Source organism: Ochotona curzoniae, unplaced genomic scaffold (genome assembly GCF_017591425.1).
Source record: "Ochotona curzoniae isolate NIBS_2020 unplaced genomic scaffold, NIBS_Ocur_1.0 contig_3819, whole genome shotgun sequence".
Lineage (NCBI taxonomy): Eukaryota > Metazoa > Chordata > Mammalia > Lagomorpha > Ochotonidae > Ochotona > Ochotona curzoniae.
In genome coordinates, this window is record NW_024466004.1 from 34,138,462 (window position 1) to 34,152,888 (window position 14,427).

The window sequence follows — 14,427 nt, forward strand, 5'->3', positions numbered from 1 at the left end:
TGTAATGTATCACGCTTATTGATTTCAATAAGATGAGCCATATCTATATTCCTGGGATGTAAATTCCACTTGATTAGAGTAGAATATATTTTTGAGGTTCTTTTAGACTGTGAAGTAGGATTTTTAAAATCTGATCATAGAGTAAAAACACAAAAATCAACAGAATAAATAGCTAGACAGTTGTAATGACAAAAAAAAAGAGTATACAATCATTAGCTAGACAGTAAAAAAAAAAATTGGGAGAATTATCTGATACATAGAATTGGAAATACAAATGGAGGCAATAGTACCTGAATAGCCAAGTAGTCTTGAGCAAAAAGTACAAATCAGGAGGAATTACACTATCTTGCTTTAAAAAGCATAACAAAACAGCAATAACTAAAACAGCATGGCATTATCCCAAGGTCAATCCATACACGAAAGAACAGAATAGAAGCAGTCCAGTTTTCTTTTTCAAAAGTGCTAGTAATGTGAATTGGAAAGAAGCCTATTTTCCATAAATGATGTTGGCAGGATTAGATATCCATATGTTAAAGAGTGAAACTAGACTCCTTCCTTTAACCATTTCTATGAATCAGTTCAATGTTGATAAAAATCTAAGTGGGAGAATTGAAATTCTGAGGGTATTAAAAGAAAATATAAGAAATATATTCCACAATGCGGCAGAATGGAATGCTTTAAAGTAAAGGAAATAATAAAAAGCAAATGATTTTCATCAAAACATGGGACCTTCCCACAGTAATCAGACAAGAAAGTGAAAAGGAAATCTACAGAATGGTAGAAAACATTTTGATGCTATACATGTCTGACAAGGCATTAACATACAAAATGTATACAAATATAAAACAGACAATAGCAAAGTTAAAATTGAATTAAAAGTGGACACTAGCTCTACACAGACACTCATTAGTGGAGTACAGTCAAATGGTCAACAGTTAACATGGAAAAATTATCAATATCAGTATTCAATGGGGAAATGAAAAAAAAATTAATAGAACTGTTGTAGAAAACAGAATGGAGATTCCTCTAAAGCCTAGAAATGCAACTGCCACATGATCCAGCAATCCCAGTTACGTATATATGTGTTAGCTATGTGAACTCCACCTGCTGATGAGACGGAAGTACTATCCACAATAACAAGAAATAAAAAAAATGTAAATGTCCATCCATAAATCAACAGGCAAAGAAAATGTGTTACATAAACACAATGGAACATTTCTCAACCATAATAAATACTGAAATCTTGTCCATTGTGCTAACATGTATTGACCATTCATTTTTTTTAAGATTTATTTATTTTTATTGGAAGACTGATATACAGAGAGGAGGAGAGTCAGAGAGGAAGATCATCTGACCGATGGTTCACTCCCCAAGTGACTGCAGTGGCTGGAGCTGAGCCAATCCGAAGCCAGGAACCAGGAGCTCTTCCAGGTCTCCCATGCAGGTGCAGTGTCCCAAGTCCTTGCGCCGTCCTCGACTGCTTTCCCAGGCCACAAACACGGAGCTGGATGGGAAGCAGGGATCCCAGAATTTCAATATGAAATATAAACAGGACTTACGGTTCTGACTTTCAGATTTGAAAATCAGAGTTTTGAAATGGAGCACAGTAAACATTAAGTAGCAGTATTGCTAGTTAAGCAAAATTGATGCCCTTTCTTGCACTGTATTTTATCTCCATCTTCCAAAGATTATACTTAAATCAAAACATAATGCAAGAGATATATACATACTCACCAATATAAGAGTGATTTATAAATGAAGTCTCTGCATGTGTGCAATCACTAATATTTTTGACTGTATTAATGAAAATAGGACTTTCTTATTTAGCTAGAATATATGTAAGTTTTAAATATTCAGCACTTTAGAGCTGGAAACCCCTTTGCCTTAGGGCCTACTGCACTTCCGACCGTTTCACATTCCGTTCCTGTGAGTGACTGCGATGCATGACTATGACCAAAACTTGGCAAGCTCATTGGGTGGGGCCTGTGAGTGTGAGGACTCAGACTATCATTTCAGGGAGGGCTGGAGCCAAGGACTGAGTGTATGCTCAAGATGCTGCTCCAAGATCCACCACCCTGCTGGCCAAGGCACAAGTGCAAATTGTGCTTGTGAATTTATTGCAAATTATTTTTTAAACAGAATGTTTGAAACCAATTTAAGAAAATGCTTTCCCTCTGGAGTGGAATCCCACCCTGTTTCAATCCGAGTTTGACTTGATAAATTATGGGACAGGCTACTGAGGGAGATTACACATTATATCTCTTAGGGGGTTTTAAGAAGACAATAACCATCTGTCCAGGAGAAATCCAAGGTAGGGTTGAGTCTGTGAATCCAGGAAGCCGAAGTTTATAGGATAAAGCTTTTTCCTAACAACTGGGTTTTAACTCTCAGATCTCCAGTGACTCTTGTAATTTGGGGACCCAATTTCACCAGGCTGTGATAATGAAACATGGTGTCTCTTATTTTAAGTCTTTTTAATACTTGTATTGAGATCAACACTAACCTAAATGATATTGTTAAACAAAAACATGTTATGTCGAAAATTAAGTTCCTTGACAATAACTACTCTGTTATATGGGTGGTTTTTTTTATTAAGTTAAGAAAATGGTTTTGCACAAAATTAAACTTCTTGTTTTTAAGACTTCAAGGAACTTTGAGTGTGCTACATATAGGAGTGGTTTTCCATTAATTTCACAAGCACAATTTACTACAAAACTTGTCTGGAGTGATAGAGCATTGACCTAGTAATTTATAAAACATACTTTTAGTCATAGAATTCAAGCTGATTACAATTGAAATCTTTGAAAATTTGCTGTCTGTGCTTTGTAAATGTCTTTTACTTTTATACCTATAATGGAAATGTTGGAATCTATTAATTAATTTAGTTAAGTTTATTAGCACTTACTATGCGACTAGATGATGCTAAGTATTGAAAATATATCAATGAATAAAGAACAGTATCAATAAAATTCCTATTCAGATAAGTGTGCATTTTATTGTAGAAGGACATACAACAAAAATTTAAGTAATACCATAGATGCAGTGACATGGAGAAAAATATAGAAGTTTGAATTAACCTTAGTGGTGCTTTTAGAAACAATAGGGGCCCAGGGCAGTGGCCTAGAGGCTAAAGTCCTTGCTTTGAACGTGCCAGGATCCCATATGGGCACCGGTTCCCAGGTTCCCATTCAGCTCTCTGCTTGTGGCCTGGGAAAGCAGTCAAGGACGGCCCAAAACCTTGGGACCCTGCACCCGCGTGGGAGACCTGGAGGAGGTTCCTGGCTCCTGGCTTTAAATTGGTACAGCACTGGATGCGACAGAATCCCATATGGGTTCTGGTTCTAATCCCGGCAGCTCCACTTCCCATCCAGCTCCCTGCCTGTGGCCTGGGAAAGCAGTCGAGGACAGCCCAGAGCATTGGGACCCTGCACCCATGTGGGAGACCTGGAAGGAATTTCCTGGCTCCTGGTTTCGGATCGGCGCAGCACCGGCCATTGTAGTCACATAGGGAGTGAGTCATCTGATGAAAAAGGAGAAAAACATAGTATGGTCACCTTTCTCATCACTCTAATTTTAGAGGATTACTCTATATTCAGCGTTTTTCACTGTACAATAATTATTCTGTCACATGTTCCATGTTTTATATAAAGATACATTTTTAAATGATGTTTATTGTTCTTAAAGTTTGATATTTGAATGAAGGAAGTATAATAAACCTTTAGAAAAAATCCAGATACAGTTTTGTAAATTTATATTCCTCTAAAACTTTGCTTCTTTGGTATTTGATGAGATTGTTAAAATGTCATAAATGTTTGAAGTCAACCTGGTCTAGCACTGCACTTCTTTCAGACATCTATTTTCTGAAGTTGCATTGATTTGCTATTGAATGAAAGTCACTCACTCTTACTCATGCTTTTTTAGATTGTTTTAATAGGACAGCAGATGAGAAAGCAATCACCAGAAAGACAAATAGATGACAGAGATTGGAAGTGTAGTATCAGAAATAGAATATGCAGTATTCTACTGAAGGTGGTTATTGATATCAGAATACAGTGAGATATAAGAGAATTTGTACATTAAATGCAACTGAGGTTACAGTAACAGTTTGAATATAAACAATGGGATAACACAGCTAGTGATCCTTTATGATAGTTGCTCAGTGGTAAAATAAAGTGTTCAGATCAGATACTAAACGATTTTTTCCTTCTTTCTAATATTTTTTGATGTATTTTGTTCCCTTCATGGATATTCTACTAATTCTTTTCTTCCTTTATTAATTCAAGCATTTATGTATTCAGTCTGCTTTCTACCAGAGAATGGACATGTGATTGATAATGAGTGCTGCCACTGTGGAGTATAAATTCAGTAGGAGAGTTAAGTCTGAGGCAGATGTGATAAAATACACCATTCATTTGGATGGTAGCCAGCAAGTTTTGCTTGTTGTTTCATATTTTGAAGATTTGAATAAGTAATAAGTTAGTTGAATATTCTGTGCAATGTATCAAGTGTCTTACTTCTGTTAGTCAATTTAAACATTACATTGTTTTATGATTTTTTTGAGTTACTGACTTATTCAGTTCCAAATAAAACATTGAAATTTGGATGTGAAATGATTTTCAGGTGTGTATATCTGTAACATTGCAATGCAGGATTTTAATTTGTAGTAAGTACAATGTTTTATCTTTCCTGTTTCTTAAGAATAAACCAATCAGAATAACAATATTTAAGCTGCAACTAGCTAGTACCTTGGATAGCTCCCAGGGCACACTTACCAGATGCTATCCAAAGCATTTTTGGGTGTTTTACTTTCAAAGCAGTCCAGATATCTGTTGGTATTTACCTTTTTTCATTTCAGTGAGCCTGGAACATTAAAGTGGCTTGACCAGTAAATCATTGTCAATGGTTCTTTAATGTTATTTGGAAAACACTATGGTGCAATCTGTATGAATGGAACCATATAAGGTAGTATATATAATGAGAATGCCTTCTCATTATTCTCTAATATCCCTTTCCCTCCAATAAAAATCTCACCAATTACAAGAAAAGACATTTATTTAGTAAAATATTATACAATGATTTAATAACGATGGAAGCTTTTTTTAAAAAGACTTATTTTGCTTTTATTGCAAAGTAAGATATGCAGAGAGGAGGAGAGACAGGGAGTAAGATCTGTCCAACGATTCACTCCCCAAGTAGCCACAATGACTGGAGCTGCACCAATCCAAAGTCAAAGCCAGGAGCTTCTTCTGGGTCTCCCATGTGGGTGCAGGCTCCCAAGGCTTTCACAGGACATAAGCAGGGAGCTGGATGGGAAGCAGGGCCGCTAAAATTACAACCAGTGCCCACGTGGGATCTTGGCATGTGCAAGGTGAGGAATTTAGTTGCTAGGCCTCTGCACCAGGCCCCATGGAAGCTCTCAAATACGTATAATACCACAGTTCCAGATCCAGAAAGAAGAAGGTATAAAGCCTATAATAAGTTATAACTAATGTGTGCCATTTAGATCACACTGTTAAACCAGATATGTTCTACTCATCAGAGGCTTTGTCCTGTTCTGTAATCCTGGCAGCATTTTTTTTTTTATCTGTTTCTTGTCATATTCTGGAAGTAATTCCAAGAGACAGCTCTGAAGCCAGAGAATCAAATGGCCTCAACAGACCAAGAATCTCATGAGACAGCATCTTAAGGAAAAAGAAAAAGCCCGTATTTTTTAAGTAACATAACATATCTTGATTTTCAATTCAGGATTTTAAATACAGTTGAGTAACAGGACTAATGCAACAAATTTTCAGTACTTGATTTGATTCTTGAAAAAGTAGGTATTATTGACATAATATATATTTGATACTAACAAATAAGCATATCACTGAAAGCAGGTGAAGAGCCAGTATCATGGCTGCTTTTCCCCCAAAATGTTTCTATTTCACTGGCATATTTATTTGTTTATGTATTTATTTATTATTTATTTTTTTACTACAAAGTCAAATATACAGAGCGGAAGAGAGACAGAAAGATCTTCGATCTGATGATTCCACTCCCCAAATGACCACAATGGCCAGTGCTGTGCCAATCCGAAGCCAGGAGCCAGGAACTTCTTTCTCTAGGTCTCCCACGAGGGTGTAGGGTCCCAAAGCATTGGGCCGTCCTCGACTGCTTTACCGGGCCACAAGCAGGGAGCTGGATGGGAAGTGGGGCTGCCGGGATTAGAACCGGTGCCTATATGGGATCCTGGCATGTTCAAGGCAAGGACTTTAGCCGCTAGGCCACGCTGCCTTGCCCTCACTGGCCCATGATTTGTAGTTTTAAAGGATTTATTGGAAAGGCAGATATACAAAGAGAAAGCATTACAGAAAGAATGATCTTCCATTTGCTGGTTCACTCCCCAAGTGACTGCAATGGCCAGAACTGAGCCAATATGCAGCCATGAGCCAAGAGTTTCTTCCGAGTCTCCTACGCAGATGCAGGATCCCAGGACTTTGTGACATTCTTCACTAATTTCCCTGGCCACAAGCAGAGAAATGGATGGGAATTAGAGCAGCCTGGATGCTAACTTGTGCCCATACAGGATTTGAATGGATGCAAGGGAGGAATTTAGCCACTAGGCTATTACACTGGGCCCATAGTTTGTATTTTTACTGTATGGAATAGAAAAATATGAATTGAATTATAAGACAAAACAGAATAACAAAATGTCTAAAGCTATTCAAATATCTGAGGTAGATTCAATTGTGTGATCTTTAATCAGATTTTAATATAAAATGACTGACACTAGAAAGTCTTTCTAACTTAGGTTAATTGGAGAGATCACCTCATTGAATGTAGAAAAAAAAGATAGTGCATTAAAATTATATCAATACAAGCTAGGTTAAAAATATTGAATAAAATATGTTTCCAAGAAAAATATAATAATTCACAGTCATTATGAAATAAATATGCATTTCTTTTTTAAAAACTTTATAATTTTCTTTTTCCTTAGGAAAATAAATGGCTCTGATGCCAATCAAAGAGCATTGTTCAATCTTCCGGTGTCATATTTTTCAGGATAGCAATCATATATGAATATATATATATGTGTGTGTGTGTGTGTATGCACACATATGTATATATATGATAGGATAGGTAGATTTCTAGGGTGCTTCAATCAGTGTGAAAGGTTATTCATCAATATTACCAAGTAGAATATAATACTGTAAGAGATCTCAGTGGATCTCTCTTGAAATATCATTTAGTGACATTACTTACTTTGTTTTTACCTATTTTATATATCTGAAACATAGAAATGGAGAGACAGAGAAAAAGAAACTTCCTGTTCACTTACTGCCCCCCAGATGTTTGCAAGAATTGAAGTTCGGTCTTGCCTGTAACACTGCTATGTGATGTGTGGGCACTGGAAATATCAGCTGCCCTCTTCCAGGGACAAGCGTTAACCTAAGCTTGAATCATTGCTTAGATAGCTTTGTAAAATGCTATTTGATCTGTTTCAAACCAATGCTTAAGATAATGATATATTATTTCCATGAACCACAGTCACTTTAAAACTTACTGTATGAGTGAAGATTCGCATTTTCATTAGCTTATTGTTATTGCGCTTGCCTATGTTCCATGGAATTGGGACCTTATTTTTTACTTGATGAACTCTTTAGTTGAGCATTGAGCCTTCTCCTATAATATGAACTAAGAATCTGTTTTCTGAAACACTAAGAAAGGAAAGAAGGAAGAAAAAAGAGAGAAAGAACGGGAAAGAAAAGCAAGCAAGCAAATGAATGGGAAGGAAGGAAAATAGGAAGAAAAGAAGCTAGAAGAAAAATGGGAATGCAGGATTGTCATGTAACTATATTGAAATTGTATCTAAATGAAGTTGAATTTATTCTCTTTTTATAAATATCACATTAAGGTGAAAAATGAAATATCGAGTGTAAAAGAAGGACATACATAATTAAAAGGACATGTCTCAATAGCAGCTATGTCTAGGTAATAAGGTGAAGTAATTTCAGGTAATTTCTGCTTTTCTGTAAAAGTATTAAATGTCACAGCATCTCCCACTTATATAATAGCAAGAATACTACTAAAGGTTTTATTCAAAATTCAAGAGATCAAACGAGCAAAACAGTAACAAAATAATTTTAGTGTCAATAATTGAATTGTGAAAATATGAAATCATAGGAAAAATGATTCCATCAGACTTATTTGTTATTTTTCTAAGAAGCTTCTCTAATACTAAATATTTTAAAATGAAGAAGAAAGAAGATAATATAGGGTGAAAATATTCTAATTAGAGCTTTGAAAGAGGAGTGTATGGTTGTTGAGGCCTAGCGTATTTCTATTTACTGCTTAAAACTGAGAGAGGCTTGATGAGCACAAGGAAATAAAGAAGACTGTCTTTGAGAAAGTGAAGTTGATTACCTACTCTCAGTGCACTTGTTACCATTTTCATAGATAATGTTAGCTTATGTTATTTTCTTGTGCAAGCTGAAAATTAATGTGACTTCCATTCACATCCAATAAAATCGGTCATGTTCTCCCTTGATATCTATTTGCTGTCATTTATGATTTATTGTTCCTACTAAATTTATGACACAACTAGGAAACTGATTGGTTTGGCCAGCCGTTAGTCACTCCCTGCTTTCTGGTTACTTGTTATCATTTTATAGTCACGAAATCCAAAATGGCCAAGCCAGTTGGCCTTTTAACCTAGTCTCTCTGGTTTTCAGCCTGAATAAGTAATATGCATGGACAAAAATAAATCTCAATAGAATTCACAACCAAGGGAAAATATCTTTTTGGTGAGATCCGGGTGCAATATGAATAGAAAAATAATGTTATGAGTAAGGTTTCTTAATGTCCAACACATTTGGCAGAATTTTGCCTTGAAGTATCCCAAGAGGGTGCTTATAACTATAAAGTAAGATCTTATGCAATACACCAAACTCTATTACTCATATTTACTTACCTTATAAAATCAAAATTATATCTCTCAATTGTTTTGAAGACAGCTGTAGCTAGCATAGCTATCCCTTTGGGTATACCCAGACTTGGGTTTTATTTTCTCAACTCTTTGGAACATTTTAGACCCTGGCTACCACATTGCTATACTGCAGTAAACAAATTATTCAAAACATGTTATTATTATGATTCACCACAGAAAAGGAGCTTCAGAATTAAGAAATTTCCAGTGTTGTAAGGAATGGAAAACCTAGATACCATGACATAACTAATTTTACTGGAAAGGTTGCAATTTAAAATAGAGAGTTGGGTTTGAAGCACTGATTCGGTCCTATTGGGAAAGCAAACTGTTAGAGGTAAACAGAGCAGATGGAACCTAAGGATCAAAACCAGTAACAAACAAACAAACTAAATGGGAACCACAGCTATATATAGATTCAGAGCCCAGTTTAATATTAGGCCTCAAATATCACTTTGACTGAGAATACATGTGTCAGGACTGGATGGTATTTATAGTTTAAAGATTAAAACTTACGTAGTAATGTATCCCTCTTGTTTTTGTAATTATCATGCATTTATTTTATTAAGCTTGTATTTTTTAGCATAAGCCAACCATCAGGAAACTTTTTCCGTAAATCTCCAGATATTAAATATCTTAGGCCTTTTAGACCATAAGGTCTCTAACATCTACTTAGCTCTGCTGTGTAGCTGATAGCATCCAAAGACGATCCAAAAATAAATGAACTGCAATCTCCAAATCTTTATTTCCTGAAACAGGATGGTCTTATCTGGCTCTAGGCTGAATCTTTCCCAACTTACTTAGGGTAATTACCATCTGAAACAAAAAGATCAGGACTGAGTTATGTCAAATCTTCCATCTTTCTTACATATTGTGGGACATTCTACATTTTAACTTTGTAGATTTATGTTCTGTACAGTTTGAATCATATACTTAATTTATTTAAAAATTATTTATTTATTTACTATTGTCTAGTTGAGAAGCAAGAAGAGACAGAGAAGATGAGAGAAAAAAAACAAAAACAAAAACAAAAAAACCCTTTGTTTTCTCTGGTTCACTTTCCAAATGCATGTAAGAGGTGGGACAGAATCAGCCTAAATCAAGATCCGATCTCTGAGTATCCCATGTGGGTGGCAATGCCCACTTACTTGAGCCATTGTCTGCTGTTTTCCAGGATGCATTAGCAAGAAGGTAAGTCAGAGAGGAGTAGCCAGGATTCAGATTTGTACTTTAGTATAGGATGGGGTATCTCCATTACACTATGCCACAAGATGTGACCCAAAGACACATATTTTGAAATTTACCTGAAGTGTGTGTAAACTCACCTGTGGTTTTTCTCTATATTCAAGTAATTTGATAAATATGTTAATATAAATTTGTCTCGCGCAGTTATTTTAGCATATTGGCAAAATACATTGGATTATTGGTATAGCCTAATACTCTGAATCCTAATGATGAATGTTTACTTAAAAATGGGCAAATATGAATTATCACAGGCTAAAAGAGATAGAGGGTGGAACTGGCACCACTGCATAGTAGATTAAGCTTCAGACTGTAGTGCCAGCAACCCTTCTGGACACAATCTGAGTCCCAGCTACTCTACTTCTGATTTAGCCCTTCGCTAACATGCCTGGGAAAGCAGTGAAAGACGATCCAGGTCCTTGGGTCCCTACACTCTCGTGAAAAATGTGGAAAGCATCCAGGCTTCCAGCTTCAAAACAGATCAGTCCTGGCTATTGTGGCCACTTGGGGTCTGACCATAAATGGAAGATCTCTGTCTTTCTCTGCTTCTCTCCTTCTTTGTTTGTAAATCTGCCTTTCAGTTAATAAATAAACAAGTCTCTTTTATAAAAATGGAGACTATATCCAGCTCCCTGCCTGTGGCCTGGAAAAGCAGTCGAGGACGGCCCAAAGCTTTGGGACCCTGAACCCGTGTGGGAGACCCAGAAGAGGCTCCTGGCTTCGGATCGGCATAGTATCGGCCCGTTGCGCTCCCTTGGGGAGTGAATCATTGGACGGAAGATCTTCCTCTCTGTCTCTCCTCTCTGTATATCCGCCTTTCCAATAAAAAAATAATAAAAATAAATCTTTAAAAAAAATGGAGACTATAACACAAAGATCACTACCTAAGTCATCCTTTAAAGATCTGCTCCTAAATGTCTCACACTTGCAATATATGGGGATCAGGGGTGAATCGGTCACTAAGTCAACAAGATGACAACTAATGGTCAAAATCACTGGGTTACAAGTGGTGAGCAAGATGGCCAATAGAACAGCCATGGGCATGGACCAGGGTGGGGAGCAAGTTGCTTTAAAGAAAGACTGATTGGCCAGGGCCATTTCACTCACCTGCCCCTGGCCAATGGGAGGTGGCTTCCTCAGTAGTGCTGATGACAATTGGCTCCTAGTCCTCCTCTCCTGGAATTCCTGGTCTGAGGTTGTTTGCTGTTCCACAAAACAGTGTGTTTCCCAAATAAATGGAAATGCTTAGACAGAATCCTCTTGGGAAAAATGATGCTATCATGTAATTTGTGAGCCCATGATAAATTCAACTAGAGAAAAGAGATTATTTGGAATGAATCAAAGTGAAATAAAAAACATCAAAACACATGAGATGCAGCCAAGAAAGTAAACAATCAATCAAAAAAGAGTATGGATTGGACTATTGGAGTTACACTTTCCATGTTGGTTTGCTTATATAAGAGAATATATGCTATTTGTTCTTTTGTAATTAACTCATTTCACTAAGCATAATGGTCTCTAGTTGGTACCATCTGTTTGTAAATAGAATAATTTCGTTCTTCTTAATAGCTGGATAATATTCCATGGAATAGATGTACCACAGTTTCTTTAACTACTCTTCTTTGGATGCACATCTGGATTGTTTCCATGTCTTTGCTATTGTAGATTGTGCTGCTGCAAATATCAGATTTGGGTTTGCAATGGGGCGGTGCTGTGGTGCAACTGGTTGAAGGACCACTTTTTAAGAGAAATTTGGTTATCTATTTGAAAGACAATGCTTCCTAACTAGGGTATGGAGGATTTCTCTGCACACCCCTCCTAATAGTGTTCTGTGCCTCAACTGGTGACGTATGCCTTGTTAAAGCTATAAGCCAGTTTGGACTATCCTAAAATCTGCCTCATTCAGTAAAAATTATGCTTCAATACAACAAACTGCTAAATACAAAAATGAAAGTAGATATGAGACAGGTGAATAGTATCCTATAGCCATTAAGGCAGATAGAAGCCAGTTGTATATAAACTAAAATTGAAATGTTAATGAAGTAGTAACAGGATGTGGTTAAGAACCTATATTTTCTAACATATCAGTCACTCAATACAATGTCAATTAACCCCCTAATGTTGGAAACTGTTGCTGATGTTATGTTATGGCTTTTAATTGGTTGGAATGATATTCTGCCAGCTCTGCCTTTAGACCAGAGATGGTCTCCCCAAGAAGCTATTGAATTGAGCTGGACAGTAAGATGCTGGACTCTATGCATGGCACATGCTTGCAATGAAAGAAACAAGACTGGATTTGAACTGTAATACTGCAATCAAATGGAGTAATCCACCATGGGTGGAGGGCACGTGGAGGAGTTGGGGGAACATCAGAGCCTATGAAACGATGTTGCAAAATGAAATGCAATAGAAAAAAAAATTAAACAAGGAGAAAATAAAGAAAGACAACGCTACAGAGATACAAGAGAAACAGAGATAAAAATCTTCTAATTGTTGGTTCATGCCCCAAATGTCAACAATGGCTAGGGCTGGGTTAGGCCAAAGCTAGTATCTAGGAATTTCTTCTGGGACACCCACGTGGCTCCAGGGGTTCAAGTACTAGGGGCATCTTTTGCTGGTGTCCCCAAACAGCTATCAGGAAGCTGGGTGGGAAATGAAACAGCTGGCATATGAATTGTAACCTACATGGGGTGCTGGTGTCATAGACAAAGGATTAATATGCGACACCATAATACCAGTCCAATCTGATCTTTTTTCAAAGCAAGGAAATGGAATCAAGACACAAATTAATACACAAACATAAGATTTTCTCTATTTTGTCAAGAGTATTAATATTACATTTATCAAAAAATTACAAATTTTATTTGATGTCAGAATAAGAAATAAGGAAGATTAAAGAATAACAAAAGAGACAAAGTGAGAGTGATCTTCCATCCATTGGTTCATTTTTCACATCGCTGCTATGGTTGGGATCAAGGTAAGACAGGCCAAAGCCAGAGGTCAGAAATTCTATCTGGGTTTCCCATATGGATACAAGATCCCATACACTTGGACTATCATCTGTTGTTTTTCCCAAGACATTCACAGGGAGCTGGACTGGATATGAAACAGCCAGGACTTGAACTGGAGCCCAGAAAATACTGGCTTTGCAAGCCAAGTTGTAATTGGCTATATCACAATGCCACACTTACTTACAATAAATTTTAATTATTTTAGCTGAGCTAATTTTGTGTGAGTGTAATGCATCTATATTTACAGTAGAAATAGATACAGATATACAAAGCTAAAACAAATATAAATGCTGAATTTTTATTTTATTTAATTTGTTGTGATTCATCAATGAAAATAGTCTCTTTTGTAGAAGATGGTGGCATTTACAAAAAATATGTTCCAGGTATCTAATACTACCAAATACACCATGCTTATCCTTGACCTAAAATGTATAGTCATTAAAAAAATAAATAAAAAGAGACAGAAAAAAATCATTCTTTCCCTTTGTATTGAGACTTAGTGTGTTATATTACTATCTTTTTATGCAGTAACCCATGCTTTTTCTGGTTTAACTAAGTACTGTGTCAAAGCTATTAATTCTAGCCAGTAGAAAGCAATGCAATAGATAAAAGGGCAATTTATTATGATTTTTAAATTGGTCATAGCATAATTTCAAATGTAAAAATGCCCCTAGCTGTAGGCAACTGTCTAGGTTGCCTTGTACCCAGGCCAATGTCACACTTTTTGGCAGGAATTCTGGGACTGCTTAATACCAAATTTGTGTTAATTATACCAGTGTGTCAGCATAGTTGCTGCTGCTGCTTGTGTATGCTTGGGTCCGGCCTAGGTACCCACCCATATAGAAGACCTTGGCTGGCTAAATAGCATGGCCCACCATCTGCTGATACACACAAAAGCTGGTATGCCTAGTTAGCCTAAACTGCAGTTGGCCTACTAGTGTGTCAGAATAGGGGTGGGACACATCAAACTGGATGGCAGCACACATCAGCATGCAAAAGAATCAGATCTGGGAGTTAATTTTGTAGGGCACTTGTGGTTTGCCTCTATGGACCTCCAGCAGCTGCCAGTTCATGTGGAGAGCTGGGAGTGGTGACAGATTAAGCTAGCCTGAACCACAGAACACCTGATAGGAACCCACCTAACACTCATGAGCTGGGCTTGGGAGGATGCCAGGCTGGGCCAGGCTGGGCCAGGCTGGGCCAGGCTGCAGG